The 27,904-nt window shown below is 30.6% G+C and overlaps 1 long non-coding RNA gene across 1 annotated transcript; it reads left to right on the top strand.

Moving 5' to 3' along the window:
- The first annotated feature begins 471 nt into the window (after nt 1-471).
- On the top strand, nt 472-20,579 carry LOC147812718 (uncharacterized). The gene is made up of 3 exons (XR_015432252.1): nt 472-567; nt 14,008-14,069; nt 19,966-20,579. It is a non-coding gene; the product is annotated as an uncharacterized LOC147812718 (long non-coding RNA).
- Nucleotides 20,580-27,904: the final 7,325 nt, after the last annotated feature.

Below are 27,904 nucleotides of genomic sequence, written 5' to 3'. Positions count from 1 at the left end.
TTTAAACCAAATGTTTTGTCAATGAAATCATAAATTTATTCTAATTCCACATGAAAAGAAGATATGTATTGTCTGTAAAGAAACACACAAATATTGAATAAATAAATAAATAAAAATACATCAATGAAAAAGTGAATAAAAAATGTGACTAAATGTTACAATTTTTAGAATACCTCAGCACTAAAAATGGGGACAACTATTCACCAACTTTTTGACAGAGTACTTCGTGAAAACTGTGGTGTAATATCTCTCCAAATAAAATGTTGCACAACCCAAAAAAATGTGCAAAGGAACACTTTATTTCGGGTTAACATAACATCAAATCAAGCGTTCATGTACGATATAAAATATGTAATTTAAATCTAAAAATCTTAGAGCAAACTTTCACTACGTACGAGAACGAAATTCTCTTTCGATAACACCAAATTCGGCGCTTGGCGAGCTTTAAATATCAAGAAACGCCAAGTAGAATAGCGCTAGCAGTTTGTATAATGTTTGGAATTCGATTTCAAGAAATCAATTTAATTTACAACGCTGCAATTGAAGCAGAAAGTCGATTCTAAATATGTATGTATGTTTTTAATTGCATAATAAGGATAATTATCTGTAATTTTAAAATATCTGAGTTCTGTATTAACTGATTTTATAATGTTTAATTTCTTTCTGTTAAGCCTAGTTTGCATTCGTCTTAAAATTCTCTCAGTGCTATATGCTACTCGGATGTTCGATTTACATTAAATTTTTTTTTAAGAATTAGTGTATAAATGCATTTTAAATTAATGATTTAAACCTTATATTGTATTGTAATTATAACTTTCGAGACTCTTATGTGCATCTTATCTTACGGTAATTAAAAATTTTAATGTTACTGAAGAACAAAAATGGTGACTGACTACTACTTTGCACTAAATATTCTGAATAGCATGTTGTGTTTTATAATTAGTCATCAGTAAGTTAAATCAGTATTTTTATTAAAACATATCTCTTTTAACCATTAACTGAATAATTTAAATTTCCAACAAATCTGGTTAAAGTTCTTCAATTACCTTGCTAACCATGCAAATCTATCACAAATACACGTTAATTTCATTTCAAGAAAGAAAATTTGCACCTTGTTGCATGAACTAGCACATAAAATATCTTTTGAATTTTCAAAATTAATTGGATTTTGAGGTAGAATCATAACATTAGGGACAACAAAACCGATATATAAATTTTCTGTTCAGCATCGGTAATATAATATGCTCACAAAGTACATAAAAATTTAAGAAATTGTACTCAGTGGCGAATCCAACGGGGGGGGGGGGGTCATAGTGGTCATGACCCACCCCCCTCAAAAAAAAACTTGGAGAAAAAAAATAAGAATAATGATTTTTTTTAATAGTTTACAAAAGAAATAAAATATTTTAAAAATTACAATAAATATTAATTATAAATGGACTCGCATCATTAAACATATATCGAGAAATTGATTTGGATGTTAAAAAAATCATTTACAGATTTGCCAAAGCTTCTAAAAAACGCATTACATTTATTATTTAAAGATTTTGTATACTTGAATTATTTATGTATTGTTCTATAGTTATTATGAAAAAGATAAATGACAATACTAGCAGTAATAAACCCAGCTTTTTTTTTTCAAAAAAAAAATATATAACTTTTTTTCCTTTTATGAAACAAATTAATTGTGGGGGGGGGGAGAATCTGAGTCTATGACCCCCCCCCCCAGGAAAAATTTCTGAAACTGCCCCTGATTGTACTAAAGTATATCTCATGATTCGATAATTACGTTTGTAGTCATCGGGTGATTAAAAATTAAATCCTGATACTTAAAATACTTTTCATTCGATATTACTGTCTTTTTATTGAACTCTTTTAAAAATATCCTTCATTTAACAGACGCTACGTTATTGAATGCTATGGAAAAGTTAAGTAAAATGAAAAATGAATTAAGTATGAAGTTCCCAATTAGCAGATGTCTCAACTTCAACTAAGTTTTACGTCAATCATTATAAATTCAAACATTCATCAAATTTTTTTTAGATTCATTTTTTAAAATTTAGTTTTAAAATAAAACTAAAACTAAATAGACGTTCATATTTATGTAGGTGCGTTGTAAATTTCTTTCAAACTAAACCTTGCAAAATATTTTTTCGATAGAAAATTATAAAAATTTATATTATTTTACCCTATCGGGACATAAATCCGTGTTTTAACCAGAAATAAAATTTTTACCGGGTACCAGGAACCGACCTGGAAAAAGATGTAATTTTCAACGGGGCCAGGATAGCCTGGTTGGTTAGGCGTTAAGCCCATGTCCGAGAAGTGGTGAGTCCGATCTCCACCAGCTGAAGACTCTCCGCGTACAAAATAGTGACTGGTGCACTCTAAATCTGTTTGGGTCACAAAGTCCTCCAAGTTGCCATAACAAATAAATACCTCTGTGATAACTAGAACAGAGTTCGATCGTGCTGTAGTTCAGGTCAAAATTACGATCTATGGATGTTGTGTAAATATGTTCGTCTTTTAAAACGGGATGTGACGTATGCATGTTGTCTCCGAATCACCCTCAGGGATGTTTCCCAGTCCATCGCTTATAGCCCATCGTGCAGCTCTAGTGCGACATGAATGAAAGTACTAGTACTATCAAATGGTATACATACATATCAAAATTTTAGGACTCAGTACACCCATACTTTAATAATCTTTTACATAATTTTCCTCATTCTTTGATTGACTTATTATTCGATTGACTTATAATTCTTGGTCAAATTAAGGAATAGATACTTCCCTGTTGGTGTGGAGAGTAGAGGCTTCATTCACAACGCCCAGGAGCGGGGTTCGATACATAGTACAGAACAGCTGTCTGGTTTAATTGTTCGAAATCGAGTCTAATATAACGGGTATATAACGGAATCTTATGTAATGTTTATGAAAATCGCAGCAATTTCAAAGTCAGAAAAAATTCACGCATGGTCTGGGAGCATTGTGAGGTGTCCGGATAATTTCTATCACCATTTATTGTCCCATCTAAATAGTGATAGTATAGTGTGTTCAAGCATTTGCACCAGATCATTAAGTCATTAGTGTAGGGCCTGGATAGCGTGGTTGCCCCGCCAGCCGAAGACTCTCCGTGTAGTAAATGGTGATAGGTGCAATTTAAATCTGTCGAGTCCCAAAGTCCTCCATGTTCCCGTAACAAATCATACCTCTGGGAGTACTGATCCAAGAGTTTCCTGGTCTTTTGAATTGGTTCAAATTTACAAGGCTGCGGAGGTGAACATTATCAGTCGTGAACCTAAAATTGGGGCGGCTGTTCAACGTCGATAATAAAAAGTTATTAGTGCAGCTCTAGTTCGACATTAACAACCAAATAAATCAAACAGCATAAATTATAGAGTTGTATTACAAGCCACCTTCAAGGGGGGAATCGAATTTCTTATACCAAATAGCTTCCGAGCGTTTGACGTAAGGACAATAATACTTTGTATTATAATACAACAATACGGCGACTTAAAAGGACCTTGTCCAATTGAAAAGTAACAAAAACTATTAAAACATGCCAAGAAAAGATGAAATATACAGTAGTGGTTTCTAATTTCTTTTGGCGGAACCACGACTTATAAAAAACGTTCATAAACATGTGTAAATATGCTACAAAAATTATAAATTAATTCAGAAATATTTCACGTGAATAAAATTTTTTCATTGTTTCATCAATAAGTCTTTAAAATTAAGATTTATGTAGGCAGTTGAATTTGCAGCGATTGCGTTTTTGCTGTGTATGTTAAGTTGAGTAGTTTTTGTCGTATAAGATGAGATTGAATAAAATAAGCTCAATTATGGTTTTAAAAAAGAACTGTAATAAACTGCAAGACAGTATTTTAGCAGGGCTAAAGAGAAAATAAGGTGCATTCTTTACTCAAAGCTGAAGCTAAGATTCCCCACCTCATGACGTCACGCCGCAATTAGTTCTCGAAAATCACAACTAAAGGATATGAAAATTTTGTTGTTTATATTTTTTGTAAAAAATAAGCCGAATGTTCGACTGATAGTAGCTATCAAACTTTACTCTGCTAACAAATTATTTCTGTTCAAAAATATAGTGTTCATACATTTTCTTACAGTATTAAAAAATAACATTTTAAAGTTCGAAAACATTTCTCAATAGTGGTCATCGTTTCATTATCGTTTTCTAATTTCAACTTTTAACTTTTGCTGTCAAATAAAACAAAGCATATAAAGGCACTTTCATAGTTACATATTCAGGGTGGCCACCCACCTGGAAAACCTTGAAAACCTGGAATTATCAGGGAATTTTTTTATACTGGAAAAAACCTGGAAATATCAGGGAAATTTGGATAAAAGCCTGGAAAAATCAGGGATTTTTAAAGAAAAGCTGGAAATTTTTCTTTGATGATTTTTCAAATTTCACTAATTTAAATTATTTGCTAATTTTCTTAATTTAAATTATTTCATCCATTATACCCACTTTTTTTTAACGGAAATGTATCGCCAAACAGTTGAAATATCATCAACTTAGCGATACTTTGCTTGCATCAAAATTTGCTCCATTATAGTTCTGTTAAACTAGAATGCCATATAAAATTCTTCCACGGTTGCTAAACAAATGTGGAAACTTTTGACCGCTATGGGAATTTAGGAAAATTTAGGTAAGATTCTGGTGGAAAAAGGGATTAGGATATTAGTTTCTGTTTTTAAATTCTGTCCTTGGGCTAAATCCATTTATGGCTCAAGTTTGTTCCGATGCTTTGGTGGTTTTTCTCTATTTTGACAAAATGTTTTTGTATTTTTAACTTTATAAAATTCTGCAAAAATTAGTTGGTTATAATTTTATGATAATAGATTTTATATCGCACTCTTTTTCTGAAAGCTTTTCTACTCCTATTCAAAGAAATCTGTGAATTATTTTTTCTGAGCAAACCAACCAATCACACATTTTTTTACAATCACTAACAGCAATGTTTGTCGACAAATTTTTACAACTGTTGCATTAATGCTAATTTTTTCTATTTCATTTTAACCTCTTATAACATATTTTAATTTTAAACAAAAAAGGCTCCTTTGTTGGTCAATATATGATTTTTGATTCAAAATTTTGTGCCAAAACATTAAAAAATAAATAAAAAATCTTGAAAATTGTCAAAATAAATTATTTTTTTCAAGATGATATGTTAAAAAAATAACATTTTGAATAAAATATTTTATAATATAGACACTTTTCTTGTACACATCCTATACTTTATAAGAAAAAAGAAACAAAAACCTGGAAATTTTAAGATTTTTATCTGGAAAACCTGGAAAAATCAGGGAAATTTGAAATCTGATTTGAGTGGCCACCCTGATATTGTTTAATAGCAATAGTTTATTAATTGAGATATCATTTAAATTACATTACTTAAATTACACTTTTTTATTCTTCATTATCACGGAGTAACAAAATCTTTAAATGCTGACTACTAAAAAAATAATCTTTGAGCATATAATAATAAAAATAAATATTTAAAATTAAGGAGTTACGATTAATACACAAATATTGTGAATAATGTGTTAAAATGAAATGTGTCATTATGAAATTGGAAAATTTTTTAAGTATTATTAAATTCAGTATTTTCTTTTGTTTGTACATTCCCCCCCCCCCCTTTTTTTTTTCTGTTTTGAGTTACGAGACGGTATCTATTTCAATGACTCATAAAAATTCGTCAACAGTCTAAACGAAAAACAATGCTTTTTTTTTCACAGAAATTCTTCCAGTACATTTGATTATTCATTTGACGTCAGCTTTTGAGTTAAAACATGAAAAATTACTTTCTCATTTTGTGTTTTATAATAATTCATGCCCCCGTAGCGACAGGACGACATTGTCGCAGAACGTTACAAAGTTCTTATAGATGAATTTTTCCTTTGGGAAATAAAAAAATTTGGTTTTCTTTTCTGCAGAAATTTTTGAAAGATTTTATCTTTTCTCCAGATTCAGAAAATGCCTTTCTCGCTCATCGTAGTGGTAAAAAAAAGCTTGTGTTTTTTTTCTCATTTGAGAATAATGAAAAATAAAGAATAATGTAAAAAATTTAATTTTATTTTCTGAAGAAATTTTTCTTCCATTTTTTATGCAGTTATTACTATTGATTTGCGCATAGCTTTTTAAATCCGATATTATTTATTACAACAACTGAATCTCGAACTTCAATGAGAGAAATACTGATGCAAACATTTGTAATTTTATAATTTTCTTAGAAATTTGTTCAATGTATTGTTATTAGAAAAAAAAAAATTTTTAATTCGTTATTTCTTTTTTATTACAATTTTTAACAAATTCCATAAAAAACATTAATATTAAACAAATAAGGTATTATTGGTTGCATATAACCTATAACAGGTTTCTGAAACCATTAAAGGTTAAAAAAAATGTTCCAACTCACGGAACTCCTGTGTAATTTCAGTAGCTCAGCTCAAAAAGTTTTCGACCGATTTTGTTCAATTTTTTTGAATTTTTCCATTTAAAGTGACATATTTTAGAAGTTATGTAAAAGTTTTTAACTACTATTAAGTAAGTTTTTATTTACTATTATTAAATAAAATAATAATTAATACGAAATACTTGTGAAAAATTAAGTGTAGTTTTTAACTGTAATATGTTAAAAGAATTTTAGTATTGTGTGAAAAAAATGTCCGTTCGTTTAAATAGTTCTTGAGATATGACGAAATACGCAAAAAGTTAAATTAACATTAAAGAGTGTAAAACTTTCTCGCCCGTTCTCTAGACCAAACTATATTTCGAAAACCAGATTATTTTGTGAAACGATTGGAACTTGTATTTTCCCTCATTCTGCATAAAGTTCTGGAGAACATCCGAGCATCTTAGTTAGTCGGAAAATGGAGGAAATTTTATTGATAATAAACTCATTTTTGTCATAAAATATAGACAGGAAACGAATCAAACTAGGATAAAGTAAGGTGCTCTGAATGACATTTAAGTGCTGTTGTCAATCGGAAAGTTTACGAACTTTTGATCTTAACTTTCTATCTTGACAGACACGGAAACCAGTTAATTAAAAGGTAGTAACAAAATGATTCTGTAAAAAGTAACTTCAAAGAAATTTAGATCAAAATCAAATTTTCAAACAGTCCCTGGCCAAATTATTAGATTCACTACAAGATTCTAAGTAAAATCTTAATTATCAAATGATACTATACAGCTTTATTGCTTTTACACCACTGAAACAGGTTTGCACTTGTTTACTTTCGTGTATCAATCAGGGTTCGTGATTTTTTTGATTTTTTTAACAAAAATCAAAAGAATCAGATTTTTTTGATTTAAATCGGATTTTTTTGATTTAAATCAGATTTTTTTGATTTTTATTCAAATACACTGTAAGAACTTTAATTTATGATTAAAAAAATTATAAATGTTTAATCAAATTAACTTAATATTATAACTATATTGTAACAATAATTTAGAAGCTCTAACTAAAATAATTTTTCATTATAATACATGGCTTTGAATGCATAGCAACCATTTTGAAACAAATGCATGATTAAAATTTAAAGACTAGATGAAATAGAGAATTTAAAGAATACTTCAGGGGTCTGAGAGGTACCTATTTCGTGAAAATTAAAAATTATAATAAAAAAATCAACAGAAATAGAGTAAAAATATGGATTTTTCGCTTCTTACGAGACACAAAAATAAAATTTTGAGAAAAAGTATTTTGTGTGATTATTTGTGTGAATTTGTAAAGGTACCGTTAAACGGTAGTAAATTTGGCTCGGACAGACCCCTGTACTTTAACTATTAAAACAAAGTTTCAGTTAGCAAACCATAACTTTAATTTAAAATTGTGATTTCTTTTTTTTTCCTCTTGATTTTTAAAATGACAAAATAAATGTAGCAGACTGTGTTTATAAATGTAGTCATTCATCAAAAAATAAATAAATATTTAATCTATATATTTTTATATTAAAATATTCATTTTTAATTCTATATCAAAATAGATAAGTTAAGCTAAAAAAAAAATTTGAAAATCTATGTACTCATTGGAATTTTTTTTCACAAAATTTCTTAATAGAAAATCAGATAATGTCAAAGATACTGTAAACATATTATGAGAAAAAAATACCAGTTAATAACCCTACTGCATCAAATAGAATTTGAAAGGGAAGAATGAAACTATATTAGGAAAAAAACATATGAACTAATCAGTCTTTTTTTTCTTCTTCTTTTTCTGTTTTTGGCATATTAGGGTTAATTTCTTTTTAACATAACCTCCAGCTCCAGAAATATACATTTTTCACCAATAAAATATGATGTAGATTTTAATTCACACTTTTTCATTCAAAAGGAAGAATTTTAATTAACATTATTTGCATTATTTTTGAAAAAAATTCATGTTTATTAATTACTTTCTACAGCTATGCAAGTCTATATTAAGACAGCATTAAATGTTTACTTTAATCTGTACTTTCAATCTCAAGAATCAAAAGATTCTTAAAAATGTAATTTCAAATGTGTTGAAATTTAACACACACTAAGAAAGAAAGTAATTTTCGTTAACTAAAATTAATTAATGCAGCAATTTATTTAAATTAAATTTTAATGCTAAGAAAAGAAAATAATAAAGGTATCAAAAATTTAAAACACTGTTTTTTAACTTTTAAAATCAATATATATAGATAAAAAAAATTAGTTGATTTAAATCAATGATTTTTAAAAAAAAATCATTTGATTTAAATCATGATTTAAATCGTGATTTAAATCAAGCTGATTTAAATCAACGAACCCTGGTAATTGGATTGGTGACATTGTAATGCAATACGTTGAAAATAAATACAAAATGGGAGTATATAAAAATATCCTGAATAAAAACTCATTACATGTATGTTTAAATATAAAAGTATTCCATATAAACTAGTGCAAAAAATGCAATTAATCAAACACTACAGTGGGCCTGATAATTTGGTCTGATTGTTATAGTGTAAAAATATAATACTTGATAAAATAATTATTCTACAGTGGCAGTCAAAAGTATTCGTACACTTAAATTACTAACTTCAAAAGTGAATAAAAATTGAAATTGCGTAAAAATTAATTGAAATTTTCAAAAAATCTTAATGTTTTTCAAGTTGTTGCATGAATGATTTGAATTTTTAAGAGGAAATTTTTAAATTTGGTCATAAAGAGCTCCTCGATAGAGTGAGAATTTGAATCTCACCACTAAACCTCGTGCTTCAAAAGTATTCGTACATCCACATTTCAAGTTGTAAAATAATAAAATTAAGACAATTTGTGCGCCAAAAATATCGTTTGTGGGAATATATTTGGCGATATTTTATATTATTCTTACTTTTACCGCTTTATCTGTTTCATTCTAATGCTTACTAGCTTTGAAACTCGCATTTTTTGTTGTCAATCATACAGCTTTAAATTGAGATGGCTCGGAAGGGAAAAGAAACTTCTCTCGCTGAAAGAAAACTGATAATGAAACTACATAATAACTCTTTAAGAAAGATATCACTTGCTATTGGAAGACCCCGATCTACAGTGCAGAGTGTTATAGATCGACATTGCCAACGCAATACTGTTGAAAATATTCCACGAAGTGGACGCCCAAAAATTCTCAGCATTAAGCACAGACGCTTACTCGTAAGATTGATTAAGAAAAATCCAAAATTGAGCTGCCCTATACGCCGCACTTTTAACGAATCAGGATTCCATGGTCGAGTATCTCGAAAAAAGTTTTTTGTGTCGGAAGTTAATAGAAAGAAACGAATGTCTTTCGCCAAACAGCATGTTAATAAAAATCCTGATTTCTGGAACAGGGTTATATTCTCAGATGAGAGCAAGTTTAACGTGTTTGGATCTGATGGCAGACAAATTGTGTGGCGTAAAAAGAATACAGAGCTACAACCAAAAAATTTGAGTGCGACAGTAAAGCATGGCGGTGGTAACATTCTAGTTTGGGGATGTATGAGCGCACATGGAGTGGGTAAATTGCACATCATTGATGGGATTATGGATCACAAAAAGTACATTGACATTCTAAAAAGTAATTTAAATTCTAGCGCTTCACAAATGGGTCTTCAAACTAACTATATATTTCAACAAGACAACGACCCTAAGCATACAGCTTATAATGCTAAGCTCTGGGTGTTATATTACACTCCCGAAAGACTCAACACACCTCCACAATCACCAGACATGAATCCTATTGAGCATTTGTGGAGTATTTTAGACGACAAAATCAAAAATCGAGGAGTAAAAAATAAAAATCAGCTGAAAACCGCCATATTGGAAGAATGGGCATCAATTACACCAGATATTACGAAGAAGTTGGTAGATTCAATGCCAAGTCGAATGAAAGCAATAATTAAGGCGAAAGGGTATCCTTCTAAGTATTAAACTATGATATACTATATAATTTTAGGGAAATTTCTTAAGTGTACGAATACATTTGACACAAAAGTTTTGATAATTAATTTCTATTTTTTATATTTTTTTTCTGTAATTGTTTTACAAGAAAACTTCTTTTGATTAAATTGCTCAAAAATAAAGGATACAAGGCCTGGTATCTGTGTTTAATGACGTAGTATAATTAATAAAATACTATGAAGCGATGAGCACTTCAAAATTCATTGTACGAATACTTTTGACTGCCACTGTATATTTATATAATATATCGTCTCATTTATCGAACATATATTAAAAATCGTCTAATTTAACCAATTGATACACTAATGTAAATAAGTGCAAACCGGTTTCAGTCGCATTAAAATATTAATGCTGTATAGTATCTCATGATAATTAAGATTTTGTATCGAATAATTTGGACAGGGATTGTAGATTTGAAAAGAAATTTAGATATTGTTTTGCTCGAAACACCAGTTTAAAAATTCGAGATAAAAAATAACTATTTCGAAAATCGTAAACCAATACAAAATCCTTTGTTTCAATAAAGATACATTATGCTTTCGACTACATAATTGAAATTGGAAATAAAATGTTTCGTTTCTAGGTCTGATCTTTGTCAGTATTTTTTAAAATAACAAAGCATTTTCTACACATTTTAATACTCTTTAGGAAAATCAAAATGTAAAAATTGTAAGTATCATTAAATTCAAGTTTTATTAATCGAGGATTTTAAATTGGCGACTTTAGATTGGAACATTGCGAATGTGAAATAACATTATTAAGATTATAGCAACCCTGGAAAACCAAAACGGAATTGAAATATTTTTATAGAAAATCTCATTCACTTCGATAAATGCTAGTATAAAAATGTTAAATCTGCGTTTATCACTTTAAGTTTTTTTAAGCTGTCTGCTAGAGCTTATATTTTTAGAAAATTGAAAGTAATAGTTAGGATTTAACAAGTAAGTTTCAATTTTCTTAGCTATATATAATATAGCATTTTTTGTTTCCTATTTGTTTTTTCTTTTCATTTATTTTATAACTTTTCCTAGATTTGTGATTTGTTTTTTTTCTTCTTAGTTTTTTCTTTAACAATGTTTTTTTTTTTTTTTTTTTTTTTATTTTTTTTTTTTTTATAATTTACAACAAAATTTGATCGAAATTGAATGGTTATCGTTCATTATTGGTCATTGAATGGTTATTATTGAATAATTATCACGTATTAACTGATGCAAAGTTATTCAATCTTATATAGGTTATTTCAGGAAGATTAATTCATTAAAATGTTAAAATTTATATAACTTAAAAAAAAATTACTCGTAATTTCAGAACAAGGAATTATGTTCTTTAAAAATTGTATGAATTGGTTACAAATACATAATTCATCAATTAGTTACAGAAGTGCAAATAGTTTATATGCAGTATTATTATATGAACTCAAAATGTAATATTTATTGTGATTTTAATAGTTTTGAAACTTTTTAACTTCCCAATTTTAAGTATTCATAGTTTTTAAAACAGCTTTATTCAATATTAGTCAATATATTTTAAAATAGTTAAAAACATAATAAATAAAAATCTAGAGCCATTTACTTCTGTCAACTCCGCACCGGTGAAATAAAAACCCAACCCTGAATATAATGGAACATTAGAACAAATTAACTTTCTAAAAGACCCTATTGATGAAACTAACCAGGATACACCAGCGTGTCCAACGCAGTTTTCGCTTTACAACGGGAAGAAAATCACGAAAAGCGGCAATGAGTTTTAAAACAAAATCCATTTACCACTGATGATATTTAACGTTAATTACACTGCTGTTAGACACTGCTGTCTATTGTATTACATTGAAGCGAAAACTGCGGAAACCGCTTACGGTTAACCTGATGCCAAAGTGATTTTAACCTTAACGGTATACCTTTGAAGTTATTATACCTCAGCACCGTAGTTGTTGCGACTGTATTAGTTATTATAGTATGGAGAGCTATATAATAGCTCATAATTATATATAGCATTTATATAATATGTAGCCTTATATTATAGGCCATATAATATGCGGCCCTTTATAATTAATAACATTCTCCCCCTCTCTGCAGGCAATATAAAATGTGGCTCTATGCAATATTCGGTCCAATATATGTGTCCTACACTACAGACTACGTAGCATTATATACAGATACGTTAATTTTAATTACTTTGCCATATTCTGATAACATATTAAGCTAATCGAATTATTTCATTACTCAAAAACTGTGAAACTAATTTTATTCACCTTATGTGTTTTGACATCAAAAATTACAGTCATCAAACATCAAAATCATTTGACATCAAAAATTACAAATTTGTGTCATTTTTTTGACTATTATTATATAAAATAATAAAAAAAAGCCTTAAAAACGTTATTTTTGCTTGGACTTCCTGGATTAAAACAATTTAATATTTGAGTTCAAACGCTTTTCAATTAGCTTAAAAAATCTCGAGATGCCGAGAAATGCGTAAAATTAACATGAAAGAATATAACTTTCGGCCCTGCTCCTGCTTTTAGGATCAAACTATATTTTGAAATAATTGGAGCATGCATTGTCATTATTTATAAAGCTCAAGATAACAGTTGAGCACATTAGTTAGTTGGAAACAGGTTGAAATTTCTATTGACGATAAATTCAGTTTGGTCTTAAAATGACGATTAATTTTATCCATTGAAATAGCATAACGATTCAAACTAGCATAAGGTATGGCGCTACGAATGAGATTTGAGCAGTCTAGTCAGACGGAAATGAGACAAATTTTTAAAGTTAACTAAAACGTAGTGATAAAATCATGGTGTAAAAAAAAACTTCGAAAGAAATTTTGATATTTTTTGTTTAATTGAAAAACAAGGGTTTAAAAATTGAAATAAATAAAACTATTTTGAAAATTATAACCAATATAAAATTATCTGTTTTAATAAAATACATCATTATGTTTTTGACTATATACGATTTAAATGCGTAATAAATTATTTCGTTCTCGTATCTAGTTCTGATTTTTGTCAGTATTTTTAAAACTGTATATCACTTCGCAACTATTTAAATATACTTAAAAAAAAGTCTGGATTTTAAAATTCGATGTAACATTTACTTCTAACTTTTTTTAATCATCGAATATTAAATTGGCGACTTTAGTTCGGAGCATTCCAAATCGCAAATTAGGGGGAAACAGCTCAAGATTATAACAACCCTAGAAAACCAAAGTAGAATTGTCTCTCTTGTAGTGAAGTATGGTTAATTCTCATTCTAGTTTTGAAATTTTATTATTTGTGCTTGTATTATCTTAAAGAGCGTCATATTTTAGCTTTTTGAAAACTAAGAGAAGATTAAAGGTAATGTTTTGGATTTACCTAGCATGTTTCAATTTTTGTTTCTACATTTATTATATATTTGCATTTCTATTTGTTTTTATTTTCGTTTATTTAATAATAATGTTTAGAAATGTGATTTAATTGTTTTAGGCGATTGCTATGCTGTGTCACTTTTTTTATGCTCTTTTTTGATTTCTTTTTTGATGTTCAGTATTCTGAAAAGCTTTTTCTATTTCAGTTGTCTTTAGTTGGCTTAGAGTAATTAAAGCGTAGATTACTTTTCTAATCTTTCATGTCAATGTAAGTAATCTTTTATTTTCTTTATTAACTTATTTATAACTAATATTATTTTAACTATTATTTAATAAATGCTATTTTTACGATAATTTTATTAATGCTCCGTTTTTATATTTGTAATAACTTAAGCCTGTTTTTAAAGTTTTTAAAGCATTGAGCTTATTTTTTTTTCTTTATAAAGAAATACGTTTCGAGTTTTTCGTGATCACTACATCATTAAATGCTTTGATTTATAGTCGTTAGATTTTTGAAAGTTTTAGATAACGACTGTTTGTTTTCTGGATAAAAAAATTTCCACAGTTTCTTGTTGCTCTGGTAATATTTTTATTAACTTATTTCCTCGTTTTTAATTTTTTTTCTCACCAGAATTAGTTTATGTCAAGGTTAGCAAGTGCGGTTTTGCTATCTGAAGTACACAGTATCGTTTGGATTCCGCGCAGTATCGCTACTTCAAGCTTTTATTTTTATTTAAAGCATAACATTTAATAAAATTCAACGAAGAATTTAAAAATTTGCCATCTTTAATGATATTTTTATCATTTTTCGCCATATCTCTATGAAAACTTACGCAAACAGAAAATAATTAGAACTTATTGAATTCGTTTACACAGATTTCAAATTTCGTAATTTATCATTATTAATCTTGTTAAATCTGATATAAATTCTATTTTTTACACGGTTTTTCCTTCATTTATTTATTTTTTGTTCTATGTAATCTAATAACTTTTTCTTTTTTACTTATTGGTTGTTTTGAAAAAAGATCAGGTTTGATAACTAACCCGCGATTTTACTTATGCTCTTTTGTCACACACAGTAGACAGATCGAAAAAAAAATGAAAAATCTATAAAAATTGCTATAGAAAATTACATCTCCCGTCATGCTAAGTGTTTTATTGCAGAAAAAAAGTGGAGCACGATTAGCACTACAATTGTGTAACAGAATACGAGTTTGTTTGATACGAATTCTGCTCCCAGCTCGCACCGACCACAGTGTTGACGTAAAATATCCTCAGTGGTAAACGGATCATGGTTTAAAGTTCCTTTGCTGTCAGGCTGACCGTGGGAGGTTTTCGTGATTTTTCTCCCCATGTTATGCAATTGCCGTTAGTTCTATAAAAAAAGTCCTCTAAAAAGGCAAAATTCTCTCAATACTTGATCCAGGGCTTTCCGGATTAAGTTCGAAATTAAAAACAGTTGAACATCGATAGTCGGAAACTTAAAATTGAGTCGCGAGTGATTACAGCAGAGTTTGAGTTGCTGAGGGTATGGAGTATTTTCCTCCCAATGGAGGTGACCATGGTTCGAATCCTAAGGTGGCTGGTTGATATAAATTCTGTCGCACCGACTACAGTACTGACGTGAAATGTCATTAGTTTTAGACAGATGGATCATGGGATAGAATCGCCTTACCGTTGGACTAACCATGGGAGGTTTCCTCTCCATATAATGCGATTAATGGTTAGTTGCATCATAAAGTCCTCCACGTAAGCTAGTTTGTTCTAATGCTTGGTTCAGGAGTTTTCTTGTCTTCTGGGTCGAGTTTAAAATTAAAATTCTACAGAGTTAAATATTGATAGTCCTAAACTCAGAATTTCACCATTTGTTCATCTCTAGTTAAAAAATTACAGCAGAGTTAGGAAAATGAGAAAGTAACATCGTCTTTGAGGCAGGTAGTTTGATTAGTTGTTCTGATTGTGTAAAAATATTATCTCTTGTTTGAAAGTTTATCAATAGTTTTTAAATTCACATTCTAATAGGTTGATAAATATAGAGAATTTATCGAGGGTTCCTTGGGAATGTTAGAGAGTTGTAAATTTTTTGTTAACCACCATTCACTCATTAAATTTTAATATTTAGATCAAGTCAATTATTTGTTTTGTAATAATTTGGTTGCTGTTAGAAAGTTATCGAAAGTTTAATGCCAATGCAAAAAAAGGGCAAATATTTAAAAATATATACGAATAATCTAATAACAATATATTTAACTAAATTATAAAAAGGCATACATTTATAATAAAATGATGATTTCCCTGATTAAAAACTTGGCTTTACTTGATTAAAAACTTCATTCTCTTCAAAAACATAGAAATTCAATATAACAATCAGTATATTTCAAGCTCTCAAAAGCATTTTTAAAATTTGCCCAACGTGAGTGAGTGAAAATTACTTAAAAACCAAAATGGAGAGGGTATTAGCAATTTCATGAGTAAACTTGACGCGCTTTAAAATTCGGACATATGGAACACTGTAGATATGTTCGTCATAAAGAATTCAGTAAATCGATTGCTGCACATTGATAGAATAGTGGGCATAAATCCAATTTGTACCGTGCCGAAATTATTTCCACTCCGGTCTCATCAGCTCATCTTGATACCCTGGAATCTTGTTTCATTCATATCAATCCAAATTCCATTATTAACGACATTAATTACTCATGACCTCACCATAGCGTGTAGAAATCAATTTTGTCCCACTCGGCAATTGTGATATTTCTTGTCTTTATTTCTCTTTCAGCTACTCTGGTTTTTCTAATTCTGTCTCGTGTCGTTATTTTTCCATTTTTGATTACATACTTTACACTTTATATTTAAAATTACTTTTGTTTCTTCTCATTCACGTCTGACAAGTCTTGAAAATGGGCACCTGTTTTTGTTCGCTTGAAACATGTCGACTGTTATTTCCAACTTGTATATTTTTGAAGCGAATGAAATTTCTAAGCAAGCCATTTGGATAAGGGATTATTTATTCATAATGTGGCTTATTTTACTGATTTTCAATTTATGTATATACACAAAAACAAATATCTAGGCTAGATATAGTTCTATAAGTGCGAAATTAACCGACGGGCATAGAACTAAATTTTAGATTATTAATGATAAAACGATGAAAAAATTTCATTTATCTCATGAAATTTTATCATCGTTCTCTGTAGAAATTTTATCAAAATTATTTTATTTGGGTATAAAATCGGGTTTTCATAGTAGAAAGAAATTGGGAACTAATGGTCTGTTTAATATCACGTATTTTTATTTTGTCTTTTTCTTCCTGGAGAGTAAAATTTTTAAAGCATGGTTTAAAGTGGAAATTCATTTTAAATAGAATTTTATAATTTCTATTTATAACTGTTTTAGTGTTCCAAAATTGTTTTACAGGGTGTGTAGCTTTTTTAAAAAGTGCTTAAAGGTGCTTATTTTTAATTTAAGATTATTTAAAAGCCCTTAAATGTTCATTTTTATTCGGTGTTTGTAAAAAAGTGCTTAATTTTCTATCTTTAAAATCGCGATTTTTTCTACGCTTTCTCGAATGTCGTTCTAAATTACAAAAAAAATTCATGATTTTCACAATTTTCTTTGCAATATTTATCAGAAACTAGTTATTTTATCATGAATATATAAAGGTTTTGAAAATATTATTGAAATTTATTGATTTTATGTTTACAAATTAAGAACTTTAAACTATGGAAAAAAATAATTGTTATTTCTGCACAGATCCTAATTATGATTTTTTTTGGAAAGTGCTGAAAAATATTTTTTTGAGTGCTTAAAAAGTACTTAAAAGGTGCTCAATTTTTGTTAGTTAAATATTGCAGCTTACCTGTCATTTTTAAGGATTTTCATCATCATATTTTGAAATAATTCTGAAAAGAAAAATTATTTTTAAAAATTTGCAAATCTATGTATCAATTGGTAAATATTCTTTTATTATGAGGCTTAATGTTTCAGATGGACCCTAAATAAATAGATTATTTAGGAAATTTGCGAGAATGTCGTCTGATTCTAACGTAATTTTGAGAGAAAATAAAACCTTATGTCTCAGTTTGTCAGTCACTCAGTCAGTCATTTTCGACGTCTCTGTAGTATTCTTAGTGACCATTTTGACGTCAAATATTTTTGTTCTGGAAACGTGAGTTAAATCATAGATTTTATTTTATATCCGCCGTTGAACAGCCTTACGGCTTCTAATGTTCGACTACATAGCCTTGTAATTTTGAACCCAATCCAGAAGACAAGGGAACTCCTGGATCAAATATTAGAAGGCTTTCGTGGAGGACTTTTAATGGAACTAGCCCGCATTTGCTTAACACGGAAAGGAAGACCACGAGAACCTAGCCTCACGGCAAGGGAACTTGGAACCATGATCTGTCTGGAGAAGGTTTTCGTGGTTTTCCCCTCCACGTAACGCAAATGCGGGTAAGTGCCATCAAAATATACGATAGCAAATTTCTCCCAATACTTGATCCAGGGATTCTCTTGTCTTGTATTGGGTTCAAAATTACAAGGTTACGTAGTTGAGTCCGGGATAGCCTGGTTAGTAGGGCACTGTGCCCATTGCCAAGACGTAGTGGGTTCGATCCCCTTCGTCCGAAGACTCCCTGTATAGTAAATGATGACTGATGCACGTTAAATCTGTCGAGTCAAAAAGTCCTCCAAGTTTCCATAACAAATCGTACCGTTGGGGGTACTGATACAGGAGTTTCCTTGTCTTCTGGATTGGTTCAAAATTACAAGACTACGGAGTTGACCATTAGTAGTCGTAAACCCAAAAATTGGGTAGACTGTTTAACGACGGTTATAAAATTAAAATAAAATAATCCTTGATTATTTTTATTGGGTATTATGCCCACTTATTAATTTCCTAAGGACTCAACACCACAAGTACCTTAATTACGTGATGAATAGGTAAAGGGGTACAATGACTTAAACTAGCCAGGCCAAACTATTATGAACTGTTTGTGACTGCAATAGTGTTCTGATCTGCAGGACTCCAGTAAAGTAGTTCATAATTGAACCGTCGGGGGCTAGAAAGCCTGTGTTTTACTGTTATTAAGTGCTGTATATGGCTAGAGTTTCTGAAGGCTTTGACAATTGAAAATTTTGAAGCTTTACGATCGTCTTTTTAATCTCCAATCCAAACAAACTCCTGAACTCGAGCCGCGATTGCTCAGGGATCGAGCGTTTGCCTTCAAATGAGGAGAACCGATTTCGTATCCCAGTCATGGCTGGTCGATACAAATTTCACATCCGGCTGGCACCGACAACAGTGCAGACCTGAAATAACCGTGGGAGGTTCTCGCGGTCTTCCTCTCCATGTAAGGCAAATGCGGGCTTAGTTCCATCAAAAAGCCCTTTACAAGGCAAAATTGCTCCCGATACTTGATCCAGGAGTTATCTTGTCTTCTGGATTGGGTTCACAATTACAAGGCTACGGAGTTGAACATAAGTAGTCAAACCCTAAAATTGGGGTGGCTGTTCAATGACGGTTATAATATTAAAAAAATCCTGTACTCGGTACAGTATATTACTTTAAATAATTTATACATTTTTACATTAAAATGTGTATGGAGTCATAGGATTTAAAAAATGTTCATTTTATGTATACATAAAATGATTTATCATAATTAAGCTGAAGTTGGACTTTTTTTTTATCTTAACTAATAGCATAGGGTCAAGGAATCTCACTTTTACCAGCATTATTAGATTTTAATTTGCGTATTGAGTAAAATTGTAATGTATAAGCATATATTTATAAAAATGAGTTGATGTTCATTTTTTATAACGCAATATTTATAACGCAGGTTTTTTTTAAATTGTGTATTGAAAATATTAATAGTTATAAAAAGATTCTCTGAATTGTTTCTTAAAGGTTTAGTTATTTCAAATTTGGAACCTTTATCTTTAAATAAAGCAAAGAAAAAACCGATTTAAAGTAGGAAAATTTTCTAAAAAAAATCCGGTTTTTTTATCTACTCAGCTTAGATCTACCTCTATCCAGCGATTCAAAGTCGTACAGTTGTTTTTTTTTTATTGGCGATGCTTGTTTCATTTATTGCTATTAGTCTTATTATTCTTTATATATATTCTTTATATTGGTTTGTAATATTTGATCTTGTTTCTTGCAGACGAAAACAAGACAGGATGATTTCTTGTAGTATGAGTTTTGTAAACCCAGGTGGCAGGATAGGATAGTGTCTTGGAAATCCTGCTGGCAAGACAGGATGGTGTCTTGGAAATCCTGCTGGCAAGACAGGATGGTGTCTTGGAAATCCTGCTGGCAAGACAGGATGGTGTCTTGGAAATCGTGATGGCAAGATAGGATGGTGTCTTGGAAACCCTGACTGGCAAGACAGGATGGTGTCTTGGACATCCTGACTGGCAAGACAGGATGGTGTCTTGGAAATCCTGACTGGCAAGACAGGATGGTGTCTTGGAAATCCTGACTGGCAAGATAGGATAGTGTCTTGGAAATCCTGATATCAAAACTGGTGGTATAATGAGCTGGAAATGGGTAAGTACAATTTTTAAATGTTTTCCTTTTTTGTCAATGAAGGATAAATTAGTATAGATCAGAATGTAATTAAGAGAAAAAAATATCTAATCTTGCCAGTAAATTTTTTTTATCATTATTGATTTACAATAACTACGTATCGAAGAAGTTTTAATTCCACTTGTATTCAAATAAACAAAAAAATTAGTACATTTTAAATATGTTTATTGTCAAAAAATTATTTTACACAGAGCTAATGGAAAAATATGATTTAACGATTTCAAGCCACTTATATCCACTAATTTTATTTAATAGTTTATTTCAAAATATATAATTTACTTGCATTCTCTTTTCATTATTTCTTTGGATATGATCTTCAGTATCAGTGAAATCAGACCTTAAAAAGAATCGCATTCTAAGAATATAATTACTATTATAATATTTTCGGCTTGATAATTTATTTAATATTAGTGGTTTATTTTTTAAAAAAATCAAATGGTTTTATCAAGGATTTTTTTAAAAGAAATCATAGCCGATTTAAATCAATTATTTTTAACTAAAAATTAAAGTGATTTAAATCATGCGAAAGGATGATAATAATAATATAAAGAAAGTTTAGGTTACGTTTCGATGAATTGGACGTCACTTCAAATCAATCACTTACTGACCAAAAGGTTAGCTTATAGGTCAGTTAACTGCCTCCGCCTCTTGCTTCTTATGGACTCCTAATTTTCATCCGCTCTTTAGACTAAACTATTAGGGCCATTTTTGCAGATATTTACATTCTTTCGAGGGTCATAAGACCGAATCGGTGAAGAAAAGTAGCTGAAAAAATGTAGTTTCTCAAGTTCTGCTGTAAATTAATTTTTATCCAAGGTTTATAAGCCTATACTTCGATTAAGATGAATTGAATTTTTTAAATTTTTTTAACTGTTGTTGAACAACCGACCCAATTTTTTGGTGTTTACGGCTACTAATGTTCAACTCCGTAGCCTTCTACTTTTGAACCCAATCCAGAAGACAAGAGAACTCCTGGATCCCTTGTCTTCCTTAGAAATTGGGAGAAACTTAAGGATTGGGAGAAATTTAACTTCGTGGAGGACTTTTTAAAGAAACTAACCCCCATTTGCGTTACATGGAAAGGAAAACCACGAAAACCTCCCATGGTTAGCCTGGCGGAAAGGGGACTCTAACTCATGATCCGTATACAACTGGGGATATTTTCGTCAGCACTGTGGTCGGTGCAAGCCAGATGCGGAATTCGTATCGCTGGGATTCAAGCTCGGTTCACCTCATTGGAAGGCAAACGTTCTATCCTCTGAGCCATCACGGCTCAGATCAATTGAATTGTAAGTGACGTAAAGTCATTTGTTATTGTGGGTAAGTATTATCATTGTTTGTATTAATATTTTCTTATTTTTAATTACATTAGCGGCAAGAAATATCACTTTTCGGTTTTTTGGGGATAACTCTGATCAAATTTAACCTAATATTTGGACTTACCATTAAGTAACGAGCAAGAATCTAGCATACTTTTAAAGGTGTGCTATAATTAATTTTGCTCGTTTTTATGCCAATGCAGCTAGTAGGGGCAATACAGCTAGTGCAGCTAGTAGGGTAATATTATTCATTTTTTTGTTTTGTATTTTCATATTTTACTGGTTCTTGAAATTAAGGAAAGAACACAAAACGCACGTAATCTCAGCAGAAATGTGCAATCTCAAGAAGTGCTCAACAACAAGGCCGTGGTTGAAACCAAGAACTGCCTCGTCTTCATCTTGCTCAACTGCTCAAATTTTCAACAACAGCTATTTTATAATTTCGAAGCGCTGTTTATTATCGGCTGATTATATTTGCACAAAAAGAATCCTGGTTGACCTCTTGTTAGCCAGCTAGTCACCAGAACTCCCGTGCTTCTGCAGTTTCTATTGCCTTGATCTCCAAAATTTTAAATCCTCTACTAAGAGTCATAAAAGATAATCAGTCCAAGAAGGTTTATGTCAGAAAGAGGGGAAAAAGCAAGGAAATGGTTAAAACAAGCATTGAGACAAATTAGCCTTGAGAAATCTTTGGTGGAACTAACCTGCATTTGCATCACATGGTGAGGAAAATAACGAAAGCCTCTTACGGTTAACCCGATGACTCTAAACCTTGATGTGTATACAACTGAGGAGCGAGCTGGAAGCAGAATTTGAATAGACCAACCATCACTTGGATTTGAACCTAGCTCACCTCTTTGAAAGGCGAATGCTCTATACCCTGATTGCTTCATGTTGAAATCAATGACACCTCTACGCCATGTACAACAATTAGCCAGGGTAGGAATCACTATTTTAAAAGAGAATAATGAACTAAAACGCAGCTCAAAGAATCCATAAGTCGATTCAGGCTTATTATGCTCGCTATGGAGTTGATTAGCCAAATCTGTCGACTTATCTCGTATCCTTACCACAAATGGTGTAGTGCCTCTCCAGAAAAATGACAGGCTACCCGTAGTCAAACTTATTGTAAAATTACCATGAATGGTCTAGTAGCATCCCTTAGACAACCCTGATTATTAATAATATTTCTCCATATTAATTATAATTTCTAAAACTCAATAATAGATGGCGCTCTGCGCAGTAATGTAAAATCATTAGTTTTCTAATCTGTTTCTTCCATTTAAATGGTAATTTAACTACGTATCTGTCATCCTGAAATTTTATTTTTTGTTCAAACTGTTTTAAAGTTTCTTGCTCTAAAGGTGTATTCTGAATTTTATCATTTATGCCTAAGCTTTCAATATCCCAAAATTTCCGTAACTGTAAATTTATATCATCACAAGAATTATTTTCACTAGTTAATTCCTCACAATTAAATTTTTCCTTACAATAACACAAATTTTCAATGATAGTCATTTTTTAAATCCGAATGAGTAATGCCAGTTATGCTTCCTCCGAGTAATGTTTCGACATAAAACAAATCTTTAGTCAACTCCTTTATGTACCCAGTGTGGAGTTGCCAATAATAATCTACTCCAATTAGTATATCAATGGAATTTATTCCTTTCGAAAGACATAAATCAGTAAGCGCAAAATCTTTAAGCAGCAACTTTATTTTATTATTATGCGGTGGGAAAGATGCACGTGTTATGGTACTTGTAACCAATAATTCGAACTTTGACCTGACTATTTTTTATTGCTTATACTCGCCTTTATTATATCAAATGTTTTTTCTTGCGGTTCACGGCTTCCAAAAGTATAAACTAATAAATTTTCCTTTCTAATTATCGGGAGATAAAGCTTTCGAGCTAATTCTCTTGTAATGAATGACCTCATAGATGCGAAATCAAATAAAATATTTATCTCCTGCGTTTTGTCTGCCAAATGCAAATTCGCAACACATGTTTGTAAAAACACTGATTGAAATTCCCCTTTTTGTCCCTCTTCGACATGAGAAACACTGGCTACAATTGCATTTTTCTCTGCGGTTTCTTGCGAACTTTCGTTTTGAGTTTTCGGAATTCCAAAACAAATTATTTCGTGATGAGATTTACTATTAAATTTTTTACAAGGACTAATTTTACTCCTACATTGTGAACTTAAATGTGATTTAAGGAAACATTTAAACCAACGACCTTCGCGCATTAATCTATCTCTTTTTTCAGAAACCGACATTTTTTCACAAATAAATGAATCATTTTCTGATTTACAAAATACGCAATTAAATTTTACATGAGTAGCCAATGCTGAAGCTGTGGGAATATTCGATCTGAACTGTTTTTCTTCCCTGGAATTATAATAATTATAGTGTTTATTTTTCTTAGCATTATCATGGAATAATGTAGATGATTCGCGTACTTGAATTTCTTCCTTAATAAATTGAATTAATTCCGAAACATTAAATTCTGATTTTGATTTTCGTTTGCGGTTGTATTCTAAAGTTAAATCTTCTGGTATTAGTTTTAATAATATAGGGCATAATAAGTGTCCATATGTTCCAGAGACTACATTTAAGCTTTCTAAAGATCTAATGTTTACTTCTAAATTATCATATAAATTCCGTAATGCTCTAATATCACTAGAATTTTTTACGGGATCAAGATTTAATAGACGATTCATATGACTATTAGTCACTAAATCTTCGCGCCCAAATCTATCTTTTAACAATTCTATACTTTTCATATAATTTTCTTTAGTCAAAGCAAACCCTTTAATAGCATTTATTGCAATTCCACCAAGTAAGCTTTTTAAATAAGTAAATTTTTGTACCTCAGTTAAACTTTCGTTTTCATGGATCGCGATTTGAAATTGATTCCAAAATTCAAGCCATAATGTTGTTTCACCGTAAAATTTATTTATGTTTAATTTTGGAAGTTTAACTGCATTACTGTCTGGAACAAATTTTGATTTTTCGTATTGTGCGCTGTTAAATGATTCTTCTCCTCCTCTACTTTCTTTATTGTTTTCATTCAAAAATCTTGCGATTCGAGATTGCCACTTTATTATTTTTTCAGAATATTCTTTTTTTTTTAACATAATATATATTTAATAACAAAAGGATGATGATAATGGTACAGTGTCATGGAGGAAACTGATTAGAAAACTAATGATTTTACATTACTGCGCAGAGCGCCATCTATTGAGTTTTAGAAATTATAATTAATATGGAGAGATATTATTAACAGTGATCTCTCTCCATTCAAGTCTCCATCCATTTACAAATATTATCTGGAAAGTTCACCTGTGTCAAAGAAGTACAGAAAGCCGTGGAAAACTGGTAACCCTGCAGTTGGTACGCTGTTACCATCCTATGTTTTGCGCGATTATTTATAGTATTACAGCTCTAAATGAATTGTAATAATACTATTAGTAATAAAATTTCATTAGTAATAAAATTCGTCTGGTTACACCTAAACTCGTCATCACATTAGCAATCTCATCGAAAATTTCTTTGAATTTGAAATATAGTTATCCCCAGAAAATCGATTAGTGATTTTTTTTGGCCGCTATTCCATGAAACCTACCACTCAAAATATTTCAATACAACTCCGATAACATTATTTCTTGTTTTGCGTAATTTGGTATGGCAAGTCATAAAAAATCACGTTGGATAACTTTTGCTTTTATTATCGGTTTTTCAGGTAGTACAAACCAATCTTAATGGTTGTAAAGGTTGATCTCAAATATGCTGATGAATTAGAACTTTCTAAGAAGTTTCGGAATCCGTCGCAAAGAATTTTCTTAGTAAACATGCTTTTTTTCGACGGAGTTAGATTATTTAATCATGAAGATATATAGGGGGGTGGGGAAGGGTAGCCACAAACTAAAAAATATTGTCCTAATTGTCTTGTCAGCTAGGCAATCGATAGTTTAAGCATCTTAACTTATTTATATATTTTTTTAAAATACATATTACAGTCGAACTCGTTTATAACGAGCTCGGATTTAACGAGAACTCGGATTTACCGAGGGAAACGAGAATATTTGGTTGGATCAATGTTAAGTCTATGGAACAGAAGTCGCTTTTAACGAGCAAGACCCGGCTTTAGCGAGCAATATTTTTTTGTCTTGCAATCTTTTTTTTAAAATGATAAGAAATGAGCGCGAAATAAAAAAAAAACCGCGAACTGAAACTTCAAAGTAAGCTAACAAACTACTATTTTAAATATGTAGATTAATGAAAAAAATAAATGTTTTGGTAAGAATCTTTTCCTTTATTTTTCTTTCTGTTTATTGCTTCTTTCCTTTAAGACTGTAGAGCAACTAGAAATTTTTTGCTGTTTGGGGGGGGGGATAATTGTTATTAAATTAAGAAAAGTATTTAATTAAAGTACCTATTAATTAAATTTTATGTAATCTCCCCCCCTCTTCTGGTTGCATGCCTGCCTTAAGGACCCGTTTATTACGAGCACTCGGATTTAACGAGTACATGTTACGGTCCCTTTGTGCTCGTTATAAACGAGTTCGACTGTATTAAACTTTTCCTCATAATCTTAAATAAAGCTATTTAAAATGAAAAAATTCAAAATTTGAACTAAATTGGACGAATAGAAAACAAAATTTCTAAATTGTATTTGTAAATTTTCACTTCTCAAGAACTCTCCGAACGATTCTGCTCATATATTCGTTAGAAACGATGAAAACATTTATATACTTAAAAATCCACATTTGTTTCAGAAGTTATTGTCCCAAAGTGGACTGACACTGTTCTCAGTAGTAGGTCACAGATCACTGTTCAGTGAGCGGATGGGTGACTGCATTGATCACTCTGAGGAAGGACCACGAGTGCAAGGCATCGGTCCTCGTTAAACTGTTCTACCATAAAGTGCTCGACTTAGATCGGAGTTCGGCGGGCTACCAAAGCGGGGGTGCCATCTTCTCTGCATAATTAGCTTGTCAAAAATCAACAGTAGATCTATATGACATACCATCAAAACAGACAACAAGAACAGAACTTATGAAGAATAACCTTTTAACGGGGCAGCAAAAATAGGATAGTGATGATACAAAAGGCCGACACACTTACCAATTTATCCCAAAAGTCAGCTATTGAAAAATCTACTCCAACTTCTACATCAATCAATTTCTAACTAACCATGGAGCCCAAGGTAGTTCAAAATTGTTTGGGAAAGTCCCGAACTGCAAAGTTTGTAAAACTTATGAAGATTTCGAACACATACTTACTGTCTGTCCAGTATATGATGATTCAAGAATAAAATTTTTTGCGAGAAATTTCAACTTTGATACCATTAAAGGAAACTAAACAAAGGAATTGAAGAGATTTTTAAAAGACTTTTTGAAAACAGAATGGAGGATCTGGCCTAAACCGATCATTCAACAGTATTTCCTGGATGCCCCGAAATGGGGGCGGGACAGGGTAAAGCCGAACTCTTCTCTGCACAGGATTAAAATCGTGATTGCTTGTCTTCGAATCATCTTCACTGATGTTTTTCAGACCGTCACCAACAGCCCATTGTGCAGTTCTAGTCCGCTGTTAATAAATACTACTACTTCATCAGTTATTAAATAAATTAACAAATAATTATTTAAAAAATTTTTCACATGGATCTTTGGATAAATGAATTTTAAAAACATGTGCAAAAGTTGCTTCCCCATTTAAAAAAAAAATCTCGAAATGGCGGAATACGTACATTAACATTAAGGGGCCCAAATTTTCGACTGTTTTTCTGACTAAACCATCGAGACTATAATTTCAAGACTTCAGCTCCCCCCTCCATCTATTTTTGTATTATCAGAAATCTAAATTTGTTAAATGGTAAGTTTTTTCAGAGAAAGTATATATTTTTTTGTCTGAATTCGTTACTTATTTAATAGTATTAATTAGCGTGCTTGAAGTCATCCTTTTAAACCATTGAGATTGTTTTTTTAAAACTCGTAAGTTGCTATTATTTGAACAAAAGTTATTCAGGGTGATATATTTCTTATTTTTCCTAGCTGTTGTTGTTTAACCGTTCCCATTTATTTCTGGACTGTACATTGGCCATAGAAATGGTTAGAACTACCGTTTTTGAGCGTAGCAGCTGTGAAACGAAAATCATTTATTTGCATCACATACTACTCGAATGATATTGT

This window comes from Parasteatoda tepidariorum, chromosome 3 (genome assembly GCF_982258835.1).
Source record: "Parasteatoda tepidariorum strain Cologne lab strain chromosome 3, Ptep-v5.0, whole genome shotgun sequence".
Taxonomy (NCBI): Eukaryota; Metazoa; Arthropoda; class Arachnida; order Araneae; family Theridiidae; genus Parasteatoda; species Parasteatoda tepidariorum.
The sequence above is the reverse complement of the archived record's forward strand: the minus strand, read 5'-3'. Positions and strand labels throughout refer to the sequence as shown.